This window comes from Macaca nemestrina, chromosome 6 (assembly GCF_043159975.1).
Source record: "Macaca nemestrina isolate mMacNem1 chromosome 6, mMacNem.hap1, whole genome shotgun sequence".
NCBI lineage: Eukaryota > Metazoa > Chordata > Mammalia > Primates > Cercopithecidae > Macaca > Macaca nemestrina.
Window position 1 is genome coordinate 277,978 of NC_092130.1, and position 24,088 is coordinate 302,065.

Genomic DNA, 24,088 nt, shown 5'->3' on the forward strand with positions numbered 1-24,088 from the left:
AACCATTTTTCATTTCTTTGCATTGTGAACATTCAAAATCTTCTAGCTTGTTAAAAATATACAATAAATCATAGTTAACCATATTCACCCTACAATGCCACAGCACACCAGAACCTATTCCTCTCATCTAACTGTAATTCTGTAACCATTAACCAGCCTCCCCTTTCCTACTTCTATGAGCTTTTTTCTTCTTGTTAAGAGACAAGGTCTTGCTAGTGTAGTCTGGGCTCCAGGAACTGTAGTCACCCAGACTAGAGACAGTGGCTTGGTCATAGCTCACTGCAGCCTCAAACTCTTGAGCTTATGTGATCCTCCCACCTCAGCCTCCCACCTCCACCTCAGCAGCTAGGATTATGGGCATGCACCATTGCAACTGTCTGATTTTTTACTTTGTAGAGATGTCTCCCTATGTTGCTCAGGCTGCTCTAGAACTTTTGGCCTCAAGTGATTCTCCTGCCTTGGTCTTTCAAAGTGCTAGAAAATTACAGGCATCAGCCATGTTGCCCAGACCTCAATTTTTCTTTAGCTTCCACACATGAGTGAGAATATGCAGTATTTATTTTTCTGTGTCTGCACTTAACATAACATCCTCCAGACTGATCCACATGGCCACGGATAACAAGATTTCATTCCTTTATATGGTGAATAGTATTCCATTGTGTATGTGTACCACAATTTTTTGTTCATTAATTTGTTGATGGATATGTAGGTTGATTCCATACATTAGGTGTTGTGAATAGTGCTACAATAAACATACGAGTAGATATTGTTTTGATTTATTGTTTTCTTTTCTGTTGCCTGAATGCCCAGTAGTGGGGTTGCTGGATCCATCGGCAGTTCCATTAGTTTTTTGAGAAAACCTCATGTTGTTTTCTATACTGGCTGCACTAATTTACCTTCTCACCAACAGCATATAAGAGTTTAGTGTTCTCTGAAACTTCCCAGCATTTGTTATTTTTTGTCTTTCCAATGATAGCCATTTATTCAAACTGGAGCAAGATTATATCACGTCGTAGGTTATTATAATTATAATTGCTTACAACAGGCATGCTCTCACACATCTTCGGTGTTAACACACTGTTTAGTGGGTAATTTGGTTTACTCTCAGGGCAACTTTTTTAAAAATGCAAGTCATTAAGAGTTATTTAAGGAAAAGTGAAATACTAAGCATTTGTCTTTGCTATCTTTACAGATCAAATATGAAAATAGCAGTGATCAGCACCAAGCTCCTTATGGAGAAAGAGCAGGTGAAATCTTTTCTCAGCACTCTCCCTATGAGGCCAGACCCAGAGTCATCTTGTGTTGAAAATCTTAATAGTATAGGACTCAACAGAAAATGCATTCCTCAAACACCCATAAGAATTCCTACCTCAAACCCACAGACTTCAAATACCTGCAAGAACTATTTAACTGAGGTTAGTCATATTATAGTTTCTCTTTTGCGTTTCATTTCTCTAATATAATTCTTGTTTTTAATTTGGTGAAATACTGAGTTCTTCTGTTGACTTATGCATGTTAAGAAGATCATAATTAGCTGTGTTAACACAGAAAGGAAATGGGAACTTTACATTTTTTAATTCCCTGGAGCTCTCATTTTCAACAGATACCCATTTGCTAACTTTATTCAGTAAATGTGACTAAACTAACACATTAAAATTTCTTTAAAAGCTGCATTTAAGTTTTAGAAATTGCATGTTATCACCTAATAACTGAAGGTATACTTTGAGATGCTTTTGTCTACTCTCTAATTCATTGTAATTTGGCTTTGGTTCATACCACTTCTTTTTTTTTTTTTTTTTTGGAGATGGAGTCTTGCTCTGTTGCCCAGGCTGGAGTGCAGTGGCCGGATCTCAGCTCACTGTAAGCTCCGCCTCCCGGCTTCACGCCATTCTCCTGCCTCAGCCTCCCCAGTAGCTGGGACTACAGGCACCCGCCACCTCGCCCAGCTAGTTTTTTGTATTTTTTAGTAGAGACGGGGTTTCACCGTGTTAGCCAGGATGGTCTTGATCTCCTGACCTTGTGATCCGCCCGTCTCGGCCTCCCAAAGTGCTGGGATTACAGGCTTGAGCCACCGCGCCCGGCCCATACCACTTCTTTTGTTCTGTTTTGTTTTTGTTTTTGAGACAGAGTCTTACTCTGTCGCCCAGCCTGGAGTGCAGTGGTGTGATCTTGGCTCACTGCAACCTCCGCCTCCCAGGTTCAAGCGATTCTTCTGACTCAGCCTCCCAAGTAGCTGAGGCTAGAGGCGCCCATCACCATGCCCAGCTAATTTTTGTATTTTTAGTAGAGACGGGGTTTCACCATACTGGCCAGGCTGGTCTCAAACTCCTGACCTTGTGATCCTCCCACCTCAGCCTCCCAAAGTGCTGACATTACAGGCATGAGCCACTGCTCCCAGTCCATACCACTTTTAAAGTTTCTTTGCACCAGCTGGACGCAGTGGCTCACACCTGTAATCCCAGCACTTTGGGAGGCCAAGGCAGATGGATCACGAGGTCAGTTGTTAAAGACCAGCCTAGCCAAGATGGTGAAACCCTGCCTCTACTAAAAATATAAATAATAATAATAATAATAATAATAATAATAATAATAAAATTGGCCTGGTATGGTGGCAGGAGCCTGTAATCCCAGTTACTAGGGAGGCTGAGACAGAGAACTGCTTGAACCCAGGAGGCGGAGGCTGCAGTGAGCCGAGATTGTGCCACTGCACTCCAGCCTGGGTGACAGGGTGAGACTCCATCTCAAAAATAAAAAATAAAAAAGTTTCTTTGCACCATCTCAACTCTTCCCATAATCACAAGTGAATGACTGGCATCCAAACACTTAACCATATATGAATGTTTATTATTTAATAGAATCCAAAATAAGTGCATTTTATGAATTAAAACACTAAAATATTCATTTCCATTTATATGTTAAAAGCTTTGTACTTGGCCAGACGCAGTGGCTCACGCCTGTAATCCCAGCATTTTTGGAGGCCGGGGTGGGCGGATCACTTGAGGTCAGGAGTTTGAGACCAGCCTGGCCAACATGATGAAAACCTGTCTCTATTAAAAATACAAAAATTAGCAAGGCTTGGTGGCAGGCATGTGTAATTCCAGCTACTGGGGAGGCTGAGGCAGGAGAATCACTACAACCTGGGAGGCAGAGGTTGCAGTGAGCCAAGATCATACCACTGCACTATAGCCTTGGGGACAGAGGGAGACTCCATCTCAGAAAAAGAAAAAAGAGTTTTGCTTTTCTTACATAAGAGTACATCCTCTGACTATAAAAATCCTAGAATAAAACCTGTGAAATACTCTTCTGGACATCACATTTGTCAATCAATTTATAGCTAAGTCCTCAAAAGCAATTGCAAGAATAACAAAAATTGACAAGTGTGATCTAAATAAGCTAAAGAGCTTCTGCACAGCATGAGAAACTATCAAGGGATTAAACAGACAGCCTAAAGAATGGAAGAAAATATTCACAAATTATGCATACAGCAAAGTCCTATTATCCAAAATCTATAAGGGACCTAAATAAATCAACAAGCAAAAAATAAATAACACCATTAAAAATGGGCAAAGGACATGAACAAACACTTCTCAAAAGAACACACATAAGTGGCCAACAAACATTAACAAATGCTTACTATTGCTAATCATCAGAGAAATACCAAACAAAACATCAATGAGATACCATCTCAAACCAGTCAGAACGACTTTTGTTAAAAAGTCAAAAAAAAAAAATGTTGGGGAGGCTGTGGAGAAATGGAAACACCATTGGTGAAAATGTAAATTAGTTCAGCTACTATGGAGAGCAGTTTGGAAATTAAGTACTAAGAATTGGATGCAGCAACCCCATTACTATACTAGGGGTATACCTAAAGGAAAATAAATCATTGTAACAAAAAGACGCATGCACATGTATGTTCATTGCAGCACTATTCAAAATAGTAAAGACATGGAGTCAATCTAAGTGCATCCAAGGTAGATTGAAAACCCAAGGTAGACTGGAAAATTTTACATATACCATGGAATACTATGCAGCAATAAAAAGAACAAAATCATGTCCTTTACAGGAACATGGATACAGCTGGAATCCACTATCATAAGCAAACTAATGTGGAAACAGAAACCAAATATCTCATGTTTTCACTCATATGTGGGAGCTACACATTGGGTGCACACTGTCATGAAGATGGGAACAATAAACACTGGGAAATAAGAACAGGGAGGGACAGAGTGGGCCAGGGTTGAAAAACTACTTATTGGCCGGGCGCGGTGGCTCAAGCCTGTAATCCCAGCACTTTGGGAGGCCGAGACGGGCGGATCACGAGGTCAGGAGATTGAGACCATCCTGGCTAACACGGTGAAACCCCGTCTCTACCAAAAAAATACAAAAAATTAGCTAGGCGAGGTGGTGGGCACCTGTAGTCCCAGCTACTCAGGAGGCTGAGGCAGGAGAATGGCCTAAACCCGGGAGGCGGAGCTTGTGATGAGCTGAGATCTGGCCACTGCACTCCAGCCTGGGCGACAGAGCAAGACTCCGTCTCAAAAAAAAAAAAAAAAAAAATACTTATTGGGTCCTATGCTCACTACCTGTGTGATGGGTTCAATCATACTCCAAACCTCAGCATCCCTCAATATACCTTTGGAAGAAACGTGTGCAGCTACTACCTTAATTTAGAATACAAATTAGAAAAAAAAATTTACTATAAAAAAAAGTTTACTGTAAGTAAAGAATAGAAATTTCTTTTCAAGAAAAAATTTATTGAAGTAAAAAATGGATTGAACTTTTTTATTATACTTTAAGTTCTAGGGTACATGTGCACAACGTGCAGGTTTGTTACATATGTATACATGTGCCATGTTGGTGTGCTTAACTCGTCACTTACATTAGGTATACCTCCTAATGCTATCTCTCCTCCCTGTCCCCTCCCCACAATAGGCCCTGGTGTGTGATGTTCCCCTTCCTGTGTCCAAGTGATCTCATTGTTCAATTCCCACCTATGAGTGAGAACATGCGGTGTTTGGTTTTCTGTTCTTGCGATAGTTTGCTAAGAATGATGGTTTCCAGCTGCATCCATGTCCTTACAAAGGACACGAACTCATCCTTTTTTATGGCTGCATAATATTCCATGGTGTATATGTGCCACATTTTCTTAATCCAGTCTGTCACTGATGGGCATTTGGGTTGATTCACTTTGCTATTGTGAATAGTGCTGCAATAAACATACATGTGCATGTGTCTTTATAGCAGCATGATTTATACTCCTTTAGGTATATACCCAGTAATGGGATGGCTGGGTCAAATGGTATTTACAGTTCTGGATCCTTGAGGAATCGCCACACGGTTTTCCACAATGGTTGAACTAGTTTACAGTCCCACCAACAATGTAAAAGTGTTCCTATTTCTCCACATCCTCTCCAGCACCTGTTGTTTCCTCATTTTTTAATGATTGCCATTCTAACGGGTGTGAGATGGTATCTCATTGTGGTTTTGATTTTCATTTCTCTGATGGCGAGTGATGATGAGCATTTTTTCATGTGTCTGTTTTTGGCTGTATGAATGTCTTCTTTTGAGAAGTGTCTGTTCATATCCTTTGCCCACTTTTTGATGGGTTTTTTTTTTCTTGTAAATTTGTTTGAGTTCTTTGTAGGTTCTGGATATTAGCCCTTTGTCAGATGAGTAGAATGCAAAATTTTTCTCCCATTCTGTAGGTTGCCTGTTCACTCTGACGGTAGTTTCTTTTGCTGTGCAGAAGCTCTTTAATTAGATCCCACTTATCAATTTTAGCTTTTGTTGCCATTGCTTTTGGTGTTTTAGACATGAAGTCCTTGCCCATGCCTATGTCCTGAATGGTATTACCTAGGTTTTCTTCTAGGGTTTTCATGGTTTTAGGTCTAACATTTCAGTCTCCAATCCATCTTGAATTAATTTTCGTATAAAGAGTAAGGAAAGGATCCAGTTTCAGCTTTCTACTTATGGCTAGCCAATTTTCCCAGCACCATTTATTAAATAGGGAATCCTTTCCCCATTTCTTGTTTTTCTCAGGTTTGTCAAAGATCAGATGGCTGTAGATGTGTGGTATTATTTCTGAGGGCTCTGTTCTGTTCCATTGGTCTATATCTCTGTTTTGGTACCAGTACCATGCTGTTTTGGTTACTGTAGCCTGGTAGTATAGTTTGAAGTCCGATAGCGTGATGCCTCCAGCTTTGTTCTTTTGGCTTAGGATTGTCTTGGCAATGCGGGGTCTTTTTGGTTCCATATGAACTTTAAAGTAGTTTTTTTCCAGTTCTGTGAAGAAAGTCATTGGTAGCTTAATGGGGATGGCATTGAATCTATAAATTACTTTGTGCAGTATGGCCATTTTCACAATATTGATTCTTGCTATCCATAAGCATGGTATGTTCTTCCATTTGTTTGTATCCTCTTTTATTTCACCGAGCAGTGGTTTGTAGTTCTCCTTGAAGAGGTCCTTCACATCCCTTGTAAGTTGGATTCCTAGGTATTTTATTCTCTTTGAAGCTATCGTGAATGGGAGTTCTTTCATGATTTGGCTCTCTGTTACTGGTATATAAGAATGCTTGTGATTTTTGCACATTGATTTTGTATCCTGAGACTTTGCTGAAGTTGCTTATCAGCTTAAGGAGATTTTGGGCTGAGACAATGGGGTTTTCTAAATATGCAATCATGCCATCTGCAAACAGGGACAATTTGACTTCTTTTCCTAACTGAATACCCTTTCTTTCTTTCTCTTGCCTGATTGCCCTAGCCAGAACTTCCAACACTATGTTGAATAGGAGTAGTGAGAGGGGGCATCCCTTGTCTTGTGCCAGTTTTCAAAGGGAATGCTTCCAGTTTTTGCCCATTCAGTGTGATATTGGCTGTGGGTTTGTCATAAATAGCTCTTATTATTTTGAGATACGTTCCATCAATACCGAATTCATTGAGAGTTTTTAGCATGAAGGGCTGTTGAATTTTGTCAAAGGCCTTTTCTGCATCTATTGAGATAATCATGTGGTTTTTGTCTTTGGTTCTGTTTATATGCTGGATTACGTTTATTGATTTGCATATGTTGAACCAGCCTTGCATCCCAGGGATGAAGCCCACTTGATCATGGTGGGTAAGCTTTTTGATGTGCTGCTGGATTCAGTTTGCCAGTATTTAATTGAGGATTTTTGCATCGATGTTCTTCAGGGATATTGGTATAAAATTCTTTTTTGTTGTGTCTCTGCCAGGCTTTGGTATCAGGATGATGTTGGCCTCGTAAAATGAGTTAGGGAGGATTCCCTCTTTTTCTATTGATTGGAATAGTTTCAGAAGGAATGGTACCAGCTCCTCCTCATACCTCCGGTAGAATTCAGCTGTGAATCCTTCTGGTCCTGGACTTTTTTTGGTTGGTAGGCTATTAATTAATGCCTCAATTTCAGAGCCTACTATTGGTCTATTTAGGGATTCAACTTATTCCTGGTTTAGTCTTAGGAGAGTGTAAGTGTCCAGGAAATTATCCATTTCTTCTAGGTTTTCTAGTTTATTTGCGTAGAGGTGTTTATAGTATTCTCTGATGGTAGTTTGTATTTCTGTGGGGTCGGTGGTGTATCCCCTTTATCATTTTTTATTGCATCTATTTGATTCTTCTCTCTTTATTAGTCTTGCTAGTGGTCTATCAATTTTGTTGATCTTTTCAAAAAAACCAGCTCCTGGATTCATTGATTTTTTGAAGGGTTTTTTGTGTCTCTATCTCCTTCAGTTCTGCTCTGATCTTAGTTATTTCTTGCCTTCTGCTAGCTTTTGAGTGTGTTTGCTCTTGCTTCTCTAGTTCTTTTAATTGTGATGTTAGGGTGTCAATTTTAGATCTAGCTTTCTCTTGTAGGCATTTAGTGCTATAAATTTCCCTCTACACACTGCTTTAAATGTGTCCCAGAGATTCTGGTATGTTGTATCTTTGTTCTCGTTGGTTTCAAAGAACATCTTTATTTCTGCTTTCATTTTGTTATGTACCCAGTAGTCATTCAGAAGCAGGTTGTTCAGTTTCCATGTAGTTGAGTGGTTTTGATTGATTTTCTTAGTCCTGAATTCTAGTTTGATTGCACTGTGATCTGAGAGACAGTTTGTTATATTTTCTGTTCTTTTACATTTGCCGAGGAGCGCTTTACTTCCAACTATGTGGTCAATTTTCGAATAAGTGCAGTGTGGTGCTGAGAAGAATGTATATTCTGTTGATTTGGGGTGGAGAGTTCTGTAGATGTCTATTAGGTCTGCTTGGTGCAGAGCTGAGTTCAATTCCTGGATATCCTTGTTAACTTTCTGTCTCGTTGATCTGTCTAATGTTGACAGTGGGGTGTTGAAGTCTCCCATTATTATTGTATGGGAGTCTAAGTCTCTTTGTAAGTCTCTAAGGACTTGCTTTATGAATCTGGGTGCTCCTGTTTTGGGTGCACATATATTTAGGATAGTTAGCTCTTCCTGTTGAATTGATCCCTTTACCATTATGTAATGGCCTTCTTTGTCTCTTTTTATCTTTGATGGTTTAAAGTCTGTTTTATTAGAGACTAGGATTGCAACCCCTGCTTTTTTTTGTTTTCCATTTGCTTGGTAGATCTTCCTCCATCCCTTTATTTTGAGCCTACGTGTCTCTCTGCATGTGAGATGGGTCTCCTGAATACAGTAAACTGATGGGTCTTGACTCTTTATCCAATTTGCCAGTCTGTGTCTTTTAATTGGACCATTTAGTCCATTTACATTTAAGGTTAATATTGTTATGCGTGAACTTGATCCTGTCATTGTGATATTAGCTGGTTATTTTGCTCGTTAGTTGATGCAGTTTCTTCCTAGCATCGATGGTCTTTACGTATTGGCATGTTTTTTCAATGGCTGGTACCTGTTGTTCCTTTCCATGTTTAGTGCTTCCTTCAAGATCTGTTGTAGGGCAGGCCTGGTGGTGACAAAATCTCTAAGCATTTGCTTGTCTGTAAAGGATTTTATTTCTCCTTCACTGATGAAACTTAGTTTGGCTGGCTATGAAATTCTGGGTTGAAAATTCTTTTAAGAATGTTGAATATTGGCCCCCACTCTCTTCTGGCTTGTAGAGTTTCTGCTGAGCGATCTGCTGTTAGTCTGATGGGCTTCCCTTTGTGGGTAACCCAACCTTTCTCTCTGGCTGCCCTTAATATTTTTTCCTTCATTTAAACTTTGGTGAATCTGACAATTATGTGTCTTGGAGTTGCTCTTCTTGAGGAGTATCTTTGTGGCGTTCTTTGTATTTCCTGAATTTGAATGTTGGCCTGCCTTACTAGGTTGGGGAAGTTCTCCTGGATGATATCCTGAAGAGTGTTTTCCAACTTGGTTCCATTTTCCCCCTCACTTTAAGGTACACCAATCAGACGTAGATTTGGTCTTTTCACATAATACCATATTTCTTGGAGGCTTTGTTCATTTCTTTTTACTCTTTTTTCTCTACACTTCTCTTCTTGCTTCATTTCATTCATTTGATCTTAAATCACTGAAACTCTTTCTTCCAGTTGATCGAGTCAGTTACTGAAGCTTGTGCATTTGTCACGTAGTTCTCGTGTTATGGTTTTCCTCTCTATCAGTGCTTTTAAGGTCTTCTCTGTGTTGATTATTCTAGTTATCCATTCATCCATTCTTTTTTCAAGGTTTTTAGTTTCTTTGCACTGGTTATGTAGTTCCTCCTTTAGCTCTGAGAAGTTTGATCGACTGAAGCCTTCTTTCAACTCGCCAAAGTCATTCTCCATCCAGCTTTGATCCGTTGCTGGCGATGAGCTGCGTTCCTTTGAAGGGGGAGATGCGCTCTGATTTTTTGAATTTCCAGCTTTTCTGCACTGCTTTTTCCCCATCTTTGTGGTTTTATCTGCCTTTGGTCTTTGATGATGGTGACGTACTAATGGGGTTTTGGTGTGGGTGTCCTTTCTGTTAGTTAGTTTTCCTTCTAACAGTCAGGACCCTCAGCTGCAGGTCTGTTGGAGTTTGCTTGAGGTCCACTCCAGACCCTGTTTGCCTGGGTATCAGTAGCAGAGGCTGCAGAAGATAGAATATTGCTGAACAGCAAGTGTTGCTGTCTGATTCTTGCTCTGGAAGCTTCATCTCAGGGGTGTACCCAGCCGTGTGAGGTGTGAGGTGTCCGTCTGCACCTAGTGGGGGATGTCTCCCAGTTAGGCTACTCAGGGGTCAGGGACCCACTTGAGCAGGCAGTCTGTCCATTCTCAGATCTCAACCGCCATGCTGGGACAACCACTACTCTCTTCAAAGCTGTCAGACAGGGACTTTTACATCTGCAGAGGTTTCTGCTGCTTTTTGTTTAGCTATGCCCTGTCCCCAGAGGTGGAGTCTACAGAGGCAGGCAGGCCTCCTTGAGCTGCGGTGGGCTCCACCCAATTCGAGCTTCCTGGAGGCTTTGTTTACCTACTTAAGCCTCAGCAATGGCAGGCGCCCCTCCCCAGCCTCACTGCCACCTGGCAGTTGGATCTAAGACTGCTGTGCTAGCAATGAGGGAGGCTTCATGGGCGTGGAACCCTCTGGGCCAGGTGTGGGATATAATCTCCTGGTGTGCCGTTTGCTAACACCCTTGGTAAAGTGCAGTATTAGGGTGGGATTTTCCAGGTGTTGCGTGTCTCAATTTCCCTTGGCTGGGAAAAGGAATTCCCTTTCCCCTTGCACATCCCAGGTGAGGCGATGCCTCGCCCTGCTTCAGCTCTCGCTGGTCAGGCTGCACCTGTGGACCAGCATCGACTGTCCGATACGCCCCAGTGAGTTGAACCCGGTACCTCAGTTGAAAATGCAGAAATCACCCGTCTTCTGTGTCGCTCACGCTGGGAGTTTGAGGCTGGAGCTGTTCCTATTTCGCCATCTTGGGTGCCCCCTCAGGACTTTTATAAAGGGTAGAGTTTTGCTAAGAATTTCAAAGCAATGCATTCATTGCAAAATTGCAAAATATGACTTTAATTGTTTAACCTTTTTTTTTTTTTGAGACAGAGTTTTACTCTCATCAGGCTGGAGTGCAGTGGTGCGATCTTGGTTCACTGCAACCTCTGCCTCCCAGGTTCAAGTGATTCTCCTGCCTCAGCCTCCTGAGTAGCTGGGACTACAGGCGTGCACCACCACAGCAGCTAATTTTTGTATTTTTAGTAGAATCGGAGTTTCACCATGTTGGCCAGGATGGTCTCAATCTCTTGACCTTGTGATCTGCCCACCTTGGCCTCCCAAAGTGCTGGGATTACAGGCATGAGTCACCACACCCAGCCATTGTTTAACGTTTGTACTAATAAAACACCACCTTTCTAAAATTATGTATATGCAATAGATCAATATTAACTATATTTTTATCAGATTAACCAGCATTACACAGGTATATCCTCTATTATCTAAACTTAAAATAAGTAGAAATTTAACTTTATTTATGTAATTATTTTTCTGTTTAAGCAAACTTCAAGTTATGTCTAATCACTAAAAAGACTAACGGCCATATTTTGTAAGTGATATATTATTCTCATGATAATGTCTCTCATTTAACTTAAACATTATTATTATTTTTATTTATTTTAGATGGAGCCAGACTGCGCAGAACAAATAATTAGAAAAACAAAGAAAAGTACGTTGCCAAAATTTATTAAATTTAGGTTTATTTTAGAAATAAAGTGTATAGCAAATGCCATTCCTCTTCATTGCTGGGTTAGTAGATGCTATGTTAAGTATGTTTTTCTTACAAACATCTAATGAAAGATGTGAAAAAAACTTTCACAGTGAAGAGTAAGCTTATGCACCATTAATTCATCATGTTCTATAGCTTAAAAAACTTCCAAGAAGTCTATGCATCTCTTTTTTACTGGTTCTACACTTTCTTCACTTTTACCATCCTCATGGAACTGTCAGCCAGCACAGTGAAGGAATTCTCAGAAAACAAAGGCATCATCAAGTTCTCAGGGTTTTGGTAGAGATTGAAAGCCAACAGATCTCAGGCTCATTTAGAAATCCTTAGCCAAGTAATAACCATTTATAAGCAGTCACTTGACAGGTGACATTTTAAATCTCCTGTCATTTACTGTCTCATTGGCTTACATTTGTTCTCAGGAAAAGTTCCAAATTTTTCACCATGGAATAAAAACACCCATGTCGGCCGGGCGCGGTGGCTCAAGCCTGTAATCCCAGCACTTTGGGAGGCCAAGACGGGCGGATCATGAGGTCAGGAGATTGAGACCATCCTGGCTAACACGGTGAAACCCCATCTCTATTAAAAAAATACAAAAAATTAGCCGGGCGAGGTGGCGGGCGCCTGTAGTCCTAGCTACTCGGGAGGCTGAGGCAGGAGAATGGTGTGAACCCGGGAGGCGGAGCTTGCAGTGAGCTGAGATCCGGCCACTGCACTCCAGCCTGGGCAAGAGAGCCAGACTCTGTCTCAAAAAAAAAAAAAACAAAAAAAAAACACCCATGTCAATGTGATTCTTGTCAAGTTACTCAGCCTTGTCTCTCACCACTTACCAACACTCTGCCCTTTGCTCTAGCCCAAACTGGAAGGAGTGGAACACTGCAGGCTCTTCCTCACCTCAGGCTCTTTGCCTTCTGTTGCAGGAAATCAGGGACCCCAAAAGGAGGGACCGGCTGAAGCTGCAGCAGAAGAACATAAATTGTGAAGATTTCATGGACATTTATTAGTTCCCCAAATTAATACTTTTATAATTTCTTACACCTGTCTACTGCAATCTCTGAACATAAATTGTGAAAATTTCATGGACATTTATCACTGTCCCAGTCAATACTCTTGTGATTTCCTATGCCTGTCTTTAATCTCCTAATCCTGTCATCTTCATAAGCTGAGGATGTATGTCACCTCAGGACCCTGTGATGATTGTGTTAACTGCACAAATTGTAAAGCATGTTTAAACAATATGAAATCTGGGCATCTTGAAAAAAGAACAGGATAACAGCGATGTTCAGGGAACAAGGGAGATAACCATTAGGTCTGACTGCCTGAGAGCCGGGCAGAACAGAGCCATATTTGTCTTCTTACAAAAGTGAATAGGAGAAATATCACTGAATTCTTTTTCTCAGTGAGGCACAGCCCTGAGAAAGAGAATGCATTCCTAGGAGGAGGTCTCTACAATGGCCACTCTAGGAGTGTCTGTCTTTTACGGTTGTAGATAAGGGATGAAATAAGCCCCAGTCTCCTGTAGCGCCCCCGGGCCTGTTAGGATGAGGAAATTCCTGCCTAGTAAATTTTAGTCAGGCCAGTTGTCTGCTCTCAAACCCTGTCTCCTGGTAAGATGTTATCAATGACAATCATGCCCAGTAGGACATGAAACCATTGGCAATTTTAATTTCACCATGGTCCTGTGATCTCGCTCTGCCCCCATTTGCCTTGTGATATTTTATTGCCTTGTGAAGCATGTGATCTCTGTGACCCACACCCTATTTGTACACTCCCTTCCCTTTGAAATCCGTAATAAAAACTTGCTGGTTTTGTGGCTTGGGGGGCATCACAGAACCTGCCAACATGTGATGTCTCCCCTGGACACCCAGCTTTAAAATTTCTCTTTTGTACTCTTTCCCTTTATTTCTCAGACCAGCCAACACTTAGGGAAAATAGAAAAGAACCTACGTTGAAGTATCGGGGGCCGGTTCCCCTGATGAAGAGAAGCCAGAAAGTATTTCCTTACATCAGCCGGTAGACCAGAGGAGGAAGCCCAAGACCTCCTTGAGGAGGTTTTTCGCTCTACCCAGCCTGATTGGAATCCAAACTCCTTGGGTGGGAAGAGAGCTTTAGATGATTTTCACCGGTATCTCCTTGTGGGTATCAAGGGAGCTGCTCGAAAACCCATAAATTTGTCTGAGACAACTGAAGTTGTCCAGGGGCCTGATGAGTCACCTGGAGCATTTTTAGAATGCCTCCAAGAGGCCTATTGAACTTACACCCCTTTCGACCTGGCGGCTCCCGAGATTAGCTGTGCTGTTGATTTGGCATTTGTGGCTCAGGCAGCCCCTGATATTAAAAGAAAATTACAAAGTCTGGAAGGATTTGCTGGAATGAACATCAGCCAAATTTTAGAGATAGCCCAGAAAGTTTTTGACAATCGAGAGTTTGAAAAGCAAAAACAGGCAGCTCAGGCAGCTGAAAGGGCTGCTGAGAAAGCATCAAAAAGACAGGCAAAGATCTTAGTGGCTGTCATCCAAGGAGCCAAGAAGGAAGGGCCCCCATCACAGAGCACCAACCAGGGGACCCCAGGTCTCCGCCAGAAAGGCCAAAAAGGTGAGCGGGCTCCCCTACAAAGAAAACAATGTGCTTTTTGCAAGCAAATGGGACATTGGGAAAATGAATGCCCATTAAAGCCAGAGGAGAAACCAGGAAAGAAAAAGGTCCTCACCCTCCCTGCAGTGGAGGAACCTGATGACTGATGGGGCCGGGGCTCCCTCTCCTTTGGCCCCCGGGAGCCCATGGTGACCGCCACAGTGCGGGGCCAGCCTGTACGCTTCCTAATTGACACTGGGGCAGAACACTCACTACTGCAAACACCCTTGGGCAGTGCCTCTAATAAAAAGGTGGCTGTGCAAGGGGCTACTGGAGCTATTGAGGAATATCCTGTCACCCACTCACAAGAGGTGAGTTTGGGACAGAAAAGAGTAACCCACTCATTCCTTGTGGTCCCAGAATGCCCCTTCCCTCTCCCTCCTCGGATGAGACATGCTCCATAAGTTACATCTCCTTCTTGGCCCAACAAGCTCACCTCACGTTAGGTGACACAACGCCCCCTACTGCTCAACTCCTGCTAACCACCCCTCTGTCAGAGGAATATCTTAGTTTCACCCTCACAGCCACCGGAGAATAAAACTAATCCTCTCCTACTGGATTTACAGACTCTCTTTCCTCGAGTCTAGGCCAAATCAACACCCCCGGGACTGGCTAAGCACCGTCCACCAGTGGTAGAACTCCTGGCCACCGCCTTGCCGGTCCAGGTAAAAAAAAATCCTATGATTCAATGGGCTAGAGAGGGAACCAATCCCCACATTCAGCGACTATTACAAGATGGTATACTCACACCATGTCAGTCCGCCTGGAATACTCCACTTTTGCTGGTCCCGAAACCCAGAACAAATGATTACTGGCCTGTACAGGACTTGCGGGAAGTTAACAAGCAGACAGTTACCATCCATCCAACTGTCCCTAACTCTTACAATTTACTCAGCCTCCTCCCACCAGAACATACAGTGTACACTGTCCTTGACTTAAAGGATGCTTTCTTTGGTATTCCTCTGGCCCCCAAAAGCCAAACTATCTTTGCTTTTGAATAGACAGATCCTGGCTCAGGAGACACCACCCAATTAACCTGGACTCAGTTACCCCAGGGTTTAAAAAATTCCCCCACGCTTTTTGGGGAAGCCCTCCAACAGGATCCTACACCGTCCGAGCCAGTCACCCTAACTGCACGCTTCTCCAGTAGGTAGATGACCTGTTACTGGCTACTGAAACTACTGACAGCCGCCTGCAACATACTAGGGACCTACTTTACCTCCTTCAGGAATTCAGGTGTCGGGTCTCAGCCAAGCTTTGTCTTCCCAGTGTTTCCTACCTGAGGTATGAGATAAACGAGGGGAAAAGAGCACTCACTAGTGCTCAAAACAAAGCCAACTTGCAAATCCCCACTCCACCACCGAGACGAGTACGTGAATTCCTGGGGGAAGTGGGGTACTGCTGCCTATAGGTATCGGGGTCCTCAGAAATTGCCAGCCCATGTACACTGCTACTGGAAGGAACGGCCTGCTAGTCTGGACTGACAAGAACAGGCTTTTCAAAATCTAAAGAAGGCATTAACTGAGGCACCGGCTCTTGCCCTCCCAAATATCTCAAAGCCACTTCACCTTTTTGTTCCTGAAAGCCAGGGAGTCGCTAAAGGGGTACTCGCTCAGACTTTAGGGCCATGGCAATGCCAGCCTATTTGTCTAAGAGACTGGACCCTGTGGCCTCCGGGTGGCCAAGATGTCTGCGAGCTCTAGCGGCAACAGCAAGCCTGGTCCGGGAGGCTGATAAACTCAGTCTGGGCTAGAACGTAACCCTTGTGGCTCCTCACGCAGCAGAGACTTTGCTACGAAGTGCTTCTGGCAAACGGATGTCGAATGCGCGCATCCTACAGCATCAGAGTGTACTGTTAGATCCGCCTCCTTTAACTTCCTCTCCCACAAGGCGTTTAAATCCATCTACCTTGCTCCCCGATCCAGACCTTACCACACCTGTCCATGACTGCCAGGAACTGTTAGAAACTGTGGAAACTGCCGGGCGCGGTGGCTCAAGCCTGTAACCCCAGCACTTTGGGAGGCTGAGACGGGCGGATCACAAGGTCAGGAGATCGAGACCATCCTGGCTAACACGGTGAAACCCCGTCTCTACTAAAAATACAAAAAACTAGCTGGGCGAGGTGGCGGCACCTGTAGTCCCAGCTACCCAGGAGGCTGAGGCAGGAGAATGGCGTTAAACCCAGGAGGCGGAGCTTGCAGTGAGCCGAGATCGCACCACTGCACTCCAGCCTGGGTGACAGAGCAAGACTCCGTCTCAAAAAAAATAAAAAATAAAAAAAAAAAAGAAAGAAACTGTGGAAACTGGCTGACCTGACCTCCGAGATGTTCCTCTAACAGGCAGATGCCACCATGTTTACAGACGGTAGCAGCTTCCTTGAACAAGGAGTACAAAAGGCTGGTGCAGCCGTTACTGTGGAGACAGACATACTGTGGGCCCAGGCACTGCCGGCAGGGACCTCGGCACAAAGAGTTGAATTGGTTGCCCTCACTCAGGCCCTCTGATGGGGTGAGGACACACGTATTAACATCTACACTGACACCAGGTATGCTTTCGTTGCTGTACATGTACTTGGAGCCAACTATCAAGAGTGAGGGCTACCCACCTCAGCAGGAAAGACTGTCAAAAACAAAGAAGCAATTCTGGCCCTGCTTGAAGCTGTTTGGCTCCCTCAACAGGTGGCTGTGATTCACTGCAAAGGACATCAAAGAGGCCGTGGTACCAAAGAGCAGACATTGCAGCTCGGCTCCCGGTTGTGCCTTTAACCCTGCTGCCCACTGTGTCCTTTCCGCAACCTGACTCGCCAGACCACCCAGAATACCCCCAGAGGAAGAAAAAGAAGCTTCAGATCTTCAGGCCAGTAAAAATCAGGAAGGAGGAGTAAAATTGGCCCAGCTTCTAAGGAGCCATTTCAAGATCCCCCACCTTCACGACTTAACTAACCAAGCAGCTCTCCGGTGTATGGCTTGTGCTCAGGTAAACGCCAAGCAAGGTAAGCCCAGCCCAGGTCACCGCCTCCGGGGAGGCTCGCCAGGAGAAAGGGAGGAAATTTACTTTACGTAGATAAAACTGCACCGGGCAGGATATAAATACCTCCGGGTGCTAGTAGACACCTTTTCTGGATAGACTGAGGCATTTGCCACCAAAAACGAAACTGCCACCAAGGTAGTTAAGCTGTTGCTCAATGAAATCATCCCTCGACATGGACTGCCTGTTGCCATAAGGTCTGATAATGGACCTGCCTTCACCTCGTCCATAGCTCAGTTGGTTAACAAGGCATTAAACATTCGATGGAAATTCTATTGTGCCTATCGACCCCAGAGCTCTGGAGAGGTAGAACGCATGAACCGCACCCTAACAAGTACCCTTACTAAATTAATCCTAGCGACCGGTGAGAATTAGGTAAAGCTCCTTCCTTTAGCCCTCCTTAGAGTAAGATACACCCCTTACTGGGCTGGGTTTTCACCTTTTGAAATCATGTATGGAAGGGCTCCGCCTATCTTGCCTAAGCTAAGGGATACCCATTTAGCAGAAACCTCACAAGCTAATTTGTTACAGTACCTGCAGTCTCTCCAACAAGTACAAGACATCATCCAGCCGCTTGTCTGGGGAGCTCATCCCAATCCAGTTCCTGACCAGACGGGGCCCTGCCACTCTTTCCAGCTGGGTGACCTGGTATGTGTTAAAAAATTCCAGAAGGAAGGACTCACTCCTGCCTGGAAAGGACCTCATACTATCATCCTCACCACGCTAATGGCTCTGAAGGTGGATGGCATTCCTGCTTGGATTCATCACTCTCGCATCAAAAAAGCCAACAAAGCCCAGCAAGAAACAAGGGTCCCCAAGCCTAGGCCCCTTAAAACTGCACCTAAGTCGAAAGAAGCCATCAGATTAATTCTTTCCATTTACCTCTTCTGTCTGTTTCCACCTGTTACGTCCTCTGCCCCTTCCTACTCTTTTCTCCTCACTTCTTTCACAACAGTACGTGTCTTTGCAAACACCACCTGGAAAGTGGGAACCTCCAAGGAAGGCTCTTTTGTAGTCGATTTATGTGCTTTGTTCCCAGAACCTGCCGTACCCACGAAGAACAGCGCGATCTGCCGATCATGGGAGCAGGGAACGTCAACATTGCTGCAGGGTTCGGACACACCAGAAGCTGGACTGGATGTGGAAGCTCTAAGGGTGCAGAAAAGGGCTCCAGAGCATTGGCTTTCGTCCTGGAAATCACCCTGACTCTAGCTGCTGAGATTCTTACCAGTTTTTCTGCCCTCACTGGACGTGTGTCACCTTGCCCACTTACTCCGGAGGATCAACCCTACCCTCAACCCTTTCCATAGCTCGCACTTCCCGTCCTAGACCGTGTACTATAGGAAGTTGCAATCCTCTTACTGTAACTGTCCGTAACCCTAGTTTAGCTCAATGGTATTACAGCATGTCACAAGGATTAAGGCTTTATATTCTAAGATTTGATGTTGGAACTAAGTTCACCATCCAGAAAAAGGTCCTGGTCCCAGGGAGCCCTCCTAAGTCAATCGGACCTTTAACTGATTTGGTGACCCTGTGTTCCAGAAACACCCAGACAGGTCGATTTAACTGTCCCACCATCGTTCCTGCTGCCTAGACCTCAGCTGCAACGACAACACCTCCAACCCAGCCTTAAGTCCACTCTGCACAGTGCTCCTCACTCACCTCCTGAACCTCACCCAGCCTGAAGTCCACTCTGGACAGTGCTCCTCACTCACCTCCTGAATCTCACCCAGCCTGAAGTCCATTCTGGACAGTGCTCCTCACCTCCTGAATCTCACTCAGCCTGAAGTCCATTCTGCACAGTGCTCCTCACTCACCTCCTGAATCTCACCCAGCCTGAAGTCCATTCTGCACAGTGCTCCTCACTCACCTCCTGAACCTCACCCAGCCTGAAGTCCATTCTGCACAGTGCTCCTCACTCACCTCCTGAATCTCACCCAGCCTGAAGTCCATTCTGCACAGTGCTCCTCACTCACCTCCTGAACCTCACCCAGCCTGAAGTCCATTCTGGACAGTGCTCCTCACTCACCTCCTGAATCTCACCCAGCCTGAAGTCCATTCTGAACAGTGCTCCTCACTCACCTCCTGAATCTCACCCAGCCTGAAGTCCATTCTGGACAGTGCTCCTCACTCACCTCCTGAATCTCACCCAGCCTGAAGTCCATTCTGCACAGTGCTCCTCACTCACCTCCTGAATCTCACTCAGCCTGAAGTCCACTCTGGACAGTGCTCCTCACTCACCTCCTGAATCTCACCCAGCCTGAAGTCCACTCTGGACAGTGCTCCTCACCTCCTGAATCTCACCCAGCCTGAAGTCCATTCTGGACAGTGCTCCTCACCTCCTGAATCTCACCCAGCCTGAAGTCCATTCTGGACAGTGCTCCTCACCTCCTGAATCTCACTCAGCCTGAAGTCCATTCTGCACAGTGCTCCTCACTCACCTCCTGAATCTCACCCAGCCTGAAGTCCATTCTGGACAGTGCTCCTCACCTCCTGAATCTCACTCAGCCTGAAGTCCATTCTGCACAGTGCTCCTCACTCACCTCCTGAATCTCACCCAGCCTGAAGTCCATTCTGGTCAGTGCTCCTCACCTCCTGAATCTCACCCAGCCTGAAGTCCATTCTGCAGAGTGCTCCTCACTCACCTCCTGAATCTCACCCAGCCTGAAGTCCACTCTGGACAGTGCTCCTCACCTCCTGAATCTCACTCAGCCTGAAGTCCATCCTGGACAGTGCTCCTCACTCACCTCCTGAATCTCACCCAGCCTAAAGTCCATTCTGGTCAGTGCTCCTCACTCACCTCCTGAATCTCACTCAGCCTGATGTCCACTCTGGACAGTGCTCCTCACTCACCTCCTGAATCTCACCCAGCCTAAAGTCCATTCTGGTCAGTGCTCCTCACCTCCTGAATCTCACCCAGCCTAAACTAGCCCGAGATTGCTGGTTGTGCCTAAAGGCCAAACCCCCATATTATGTTGGATTAGGAGTAGAAGCCATGCTACAAATTCTTTCTTGTCATACATGCCCCCATGCCCTTACACTAGGAGACGTGTCCGGAATGCCTCCTGTCTAACTAGCAGGGTATAATTTATCTGCTTCTCCCTCTCAGGCTACCTGGAATCAGTCCCTGCTTACTTCCTTAAACGCCTCAGTCTCCTATCAGGCACCCAACAATACCTGGTTAGCCGGCACTTCAGGTCTCACTCACTGCATCAGTGGGACTGAACCCTGACCTCTCCTGTGTGTTGGTTCATGTACTCCCCCAGGTCTACGCGTACAGTGGGTCAGAAGGACAACTCCTCATCGCTTCTCCTGAATTGCATCCCAGGTTTTGCCGAGTCGCCCCACTCCTTGTACCCCTTGTGGCCAGCCTTAGCATAGCTGGGTCAGCAGCCATCGGCACAACTGCCCTGATTCAAGAAGAAACTGGGCTGATGTCCCTATCTCAACAAGTAGATGATGATTTCAGCAATCTCCAATCAGCCATAAATATACTGCATGCCCAGGTAGAGCCTCTAGCAGAAGTAGTTCTTCAAAACCGCCGAGGCTGAGCTCTGCTTTCTCTCCCAAGGAGGGTTACGTGCAACTTTGGGAGAAAGTTGTTGTTTCTATGCCAATCAATCTGAAGTCATAAAAAATACTCTTCAAAAAGTTCGAGAAAATCTAGGTAAATGCCAGCAGGAACAGGAGAGTAACACCCCCTGGTACCAAAGCATGTTTAACTGGAATCCCTGGCTAACTAATTACCGGGTTGGCGAGAGCCCTTCTCCTCCTCTTAAGGTTCGTCTTCAGGCCTTGTCTATTAAATTGGTTGCTTAACTTCATAAAGCAGCACATAGCTTCTGTCAAACTTGTGTATCTTAGAACCCAATATAACCCCCTTGTTATAACCGAGGAATCAATGATTTGATTCCCCAAAAACACGAGTGGGAATGTGATGCCCTCCCTTGTTTTAACCTGATTGACTCTCTCAGCTGAGAGAGCCGGACAGACTCCATTTTGGTTTCTTTGCTTGCAGCCCCTTGCCCCCCTCCCTTAAAGACATAACTGGTGCAAGCTGACTCCAGGCACACCCAGGAGTGCGCTTACTGATAAGATACTGAGGCAAGCTGTGCCAGCGGCCCGTGGACACGCGCTCGCTTGGTGGTACCCAAAGCCCCTGCATTTGTCTCTTTGTGACAGTTTAAGCCCCTGAACCTGGAACTATTTTCCTGTAACTGTTTCTGTAACCATCTATCTTTTAACTTTTTGCCTGTTCTGCTTCTGTAAAAATTGCTTTAGACTCCCCCTCTCCTATTTAGACCAAGATATAAAAAGAAATCTAGCCCCTTCTTCAGGGCTGAATTTTGAGCTCTAGCAGTCTCTCAGTCACCAGCAATAAAGGACCCCTGAATTAGTCTCAGAGTGTGGCGTTTCTCTATAACTCACTCGGTTACAACAACAGGAGCTTGTTTGCCCCCCAAAGTTCCACGCACCCCTTGCCACCAGCCTCTTCCTTCTTATCAGGTCCCTTCCCTAGGCATAGGCCTGAGTGTGCAGCCTGGGCAGCTGCTAGTCCCAGAGATGGGACCTGTCTGCACCCTGTCTGCACCCTGGGGAGCTCCCCGTGGCCAACTCCAGCTTTGTCAACCCCGGCAAGGGTGGGTGGCAGGCATCACCTGGTCCTGTGGTTCAGGGTAGCTCTCTTGGGCTGAGTGCCCCCGCTCCCCTACTCCCCCCAACCACCTCCCCCTCAGCTGGCCGACTCTGGACATAGTGGTTGACTGAGTCTGAGCTAGCCTCGTCTTGGCAGCTCCCTCTCCTGCCTGCGAGGGCGACTTCACTTTGACTTCAAATCTGCAGAGTGATGTGCAGATCACAGATTCAGCCCCGAGCCCCACCAAGACACAGCAGGGACAGGGGCAGCTGGCCCAGGGGCGCCCCAGGCTCCAGTTCCTGCCCCCTCCCACCCCAAGGCCCCATGAGCTTCCCTTCCTCCATCCCTCTGTGAATAGATGTAGGCCAGACCTCAAGAGGCAGCTAAGGGATGGGGAGAGAACAGAGGACTTTCCCCACAGACGCCCAGAACCCACATCCAACCTCAGCCCAAACTCCCCGGCGTAGGCCCCCTGGCTTCTCCTGCTGAGGTGAATATGTTCGTGGCCATCATTTCTTTGGGGGAAATTAGATTCTTTGGGGCTCCTGTTGCTCTCTGCTGCTCGCTCTCCTCTGCTGCCAGTCCCACAACCTGAGTGCCCCTGTGTAGAGGGGCGGAAGGACGCCCACCCTTACAGCTCCCCGCATGAGGCTGGAAAGTGTCCAGTTCTCCCACAGACCCGATGTATACAGCTTCCTTGAATAAACAGAGAAATTGATCCCGCTAGTCTTAAAGGAAGTTACATTTGTTTCATCTGAGTTCCCTGAAACTTACCAGCCCAGGGTCTGACAATGAGAAGCCAGCCCCTCAGCCCCTATGATTGCCTAAGGCACCACCTGCTGCCTGGTAACCAACTTCTCTTCCTCACCCCTCCCCAATTCTTGTTTTTCCACACATGGTTCCATGGCTTCGTGGCTAGCCCCGGAGGACCCCCAGTCTATCAAGTAACCCGGATGTTGAGAGAGGCTCTCTCGGCCCCCTCCCTGCACAGCTCTTTCCCTCCTCCTGTCTCTGCCCTGCCCCCACCCCTTCCGCAGAGGCCCAGTTGGGGCTCTGAAAAACCGCGGGGGTGGTGGGTGGTGGGCTCTGCCTGGGGAACCTGGGGAGGAAGGGCGGTTCTCCAAGTCCCCTCGGGTCGCACCCCAGTCATTCCGACCCTGCATTCGTGCGCGGCTTCCTTGCCCTCTCTGTGCAGCCAAAAGGGGCAAATTCAGGAACTGCAAGATGGCGGCACCAGGTGAAACAAGCGGCTGCGCCTGCAGAGGTGCTGGGACCCAGACTACTGGTGGCCTTTCCAGCATCAGTTTCCGAACCCACCCGCCTCCTGCACCCTGTTCCTACCGAGAGGTGACAACGTGCTAGCAGCCCTCGCTCACTCTCGGCACCTCCTCCGCCTCGGCGTCTGCTCTAGCCGCGCTCCAGGAGCCCTTCAACCCGCAGCTGCGCTGCGAGGGCCCCTCTCTGGGGCTGGCCAGGGCCAGAGCCGGCTCCCTCTGCTCGCGGGGCGTATGGAGGGAGAGGCGCGGGCGGGAAGCCAGGCTGCGCGTGGGGCTCACGGGCCGGCGCGGGTTCCGGTGGGCGCGGGCTCTGTGTGCCGGGCCCTCGCTGCGGCCTGCTGGGCTTGATGGAGGGAAGAGCTACCTCTGGGTCGCCGGAGTCCCCGGGCTGGGTGGTGCAAAGTCCCGGGCGACTGCTATTAAGAGGTGGAGCCGGCTGGGCTTCCGGGTCAGGTGGGGACCCGGAGAACTTTTCCGTCCAGCTAAAGGTTTGTGAACGCACCAATCAGCTCTCTGTCAAGACGGACCAATCAGATCTCTGTAGAACGGACCAATCAGCACTCTGTCAAGACGGACCAATCAGATCTCTGTAGAACGGACCAATCAGCTCTCTGTCAAGACGGACCAATCAGATCTCTGTAGAACGGACCAATCAGCACTCTGTCAAGACGGACCAATCAGAGCTCTGTAGAACGGACCAATCAGCTCTCTGTCAAGACGGACCAATCAGAGCTCTGTAGAACGGACCAATCAGCTCTCTGTCAAGACGGACCAATCAGATCTCTGTAAAACAGACCAATCAGCAGTATGTGGGTGGGGTCAGATAAGAATAAAAGCAGGCTGCCCGCCCCAACAGCCACA

General features: G+C 46.1%; 2 long non-coding RNA genes across 4 annotated transcripts in view; one reads left to right on the forward strand and one right to left on the reverse strand.

Annotated features, from left to right (window-relative positions):
• Positions 1-23,585, reverse strand: part of LOC139363673 (uncharacterized) — a 31,216-nt gene extending 7,631 nt beyond the window's left edge. Inside the window, exons 1-4 of one of the 3 annotated variants that reach the window (XR_011624382.1) lie at positions 23,292-23,585; positions 15,507-15,566; positions 15,036-15,113; positions 12,484-12,609 (exon numbers count right to left, since the gene is read on the reverse strand). This is a non-coding gene — a long non-coding RNA (uncharacterized lncRNA). Of the gene's footprint in view, positions 1-12,483; positions 12,610-15,035; positions 16,150-23,291 lie in introns of those variants that run through there. The other 2 variants (XR_011624381.1, XR_011624380.1) reach the window with 2 other exon arrangements.
• On the forward strand, positions 1,308-13,533 carry LOC139355344 (uncharacterized). Its single transcript, XR_011624379.1, has 3 exons — positions 1,308-1,415; positions 11,551-11,596; positions 12,574-13,533. It is a non-coding gene; the product is annotated as an uncharacterized lncRNA (long non-coding RNA).
• Positions 23,586-24,088: the final 503 nt, after the last annotated feature.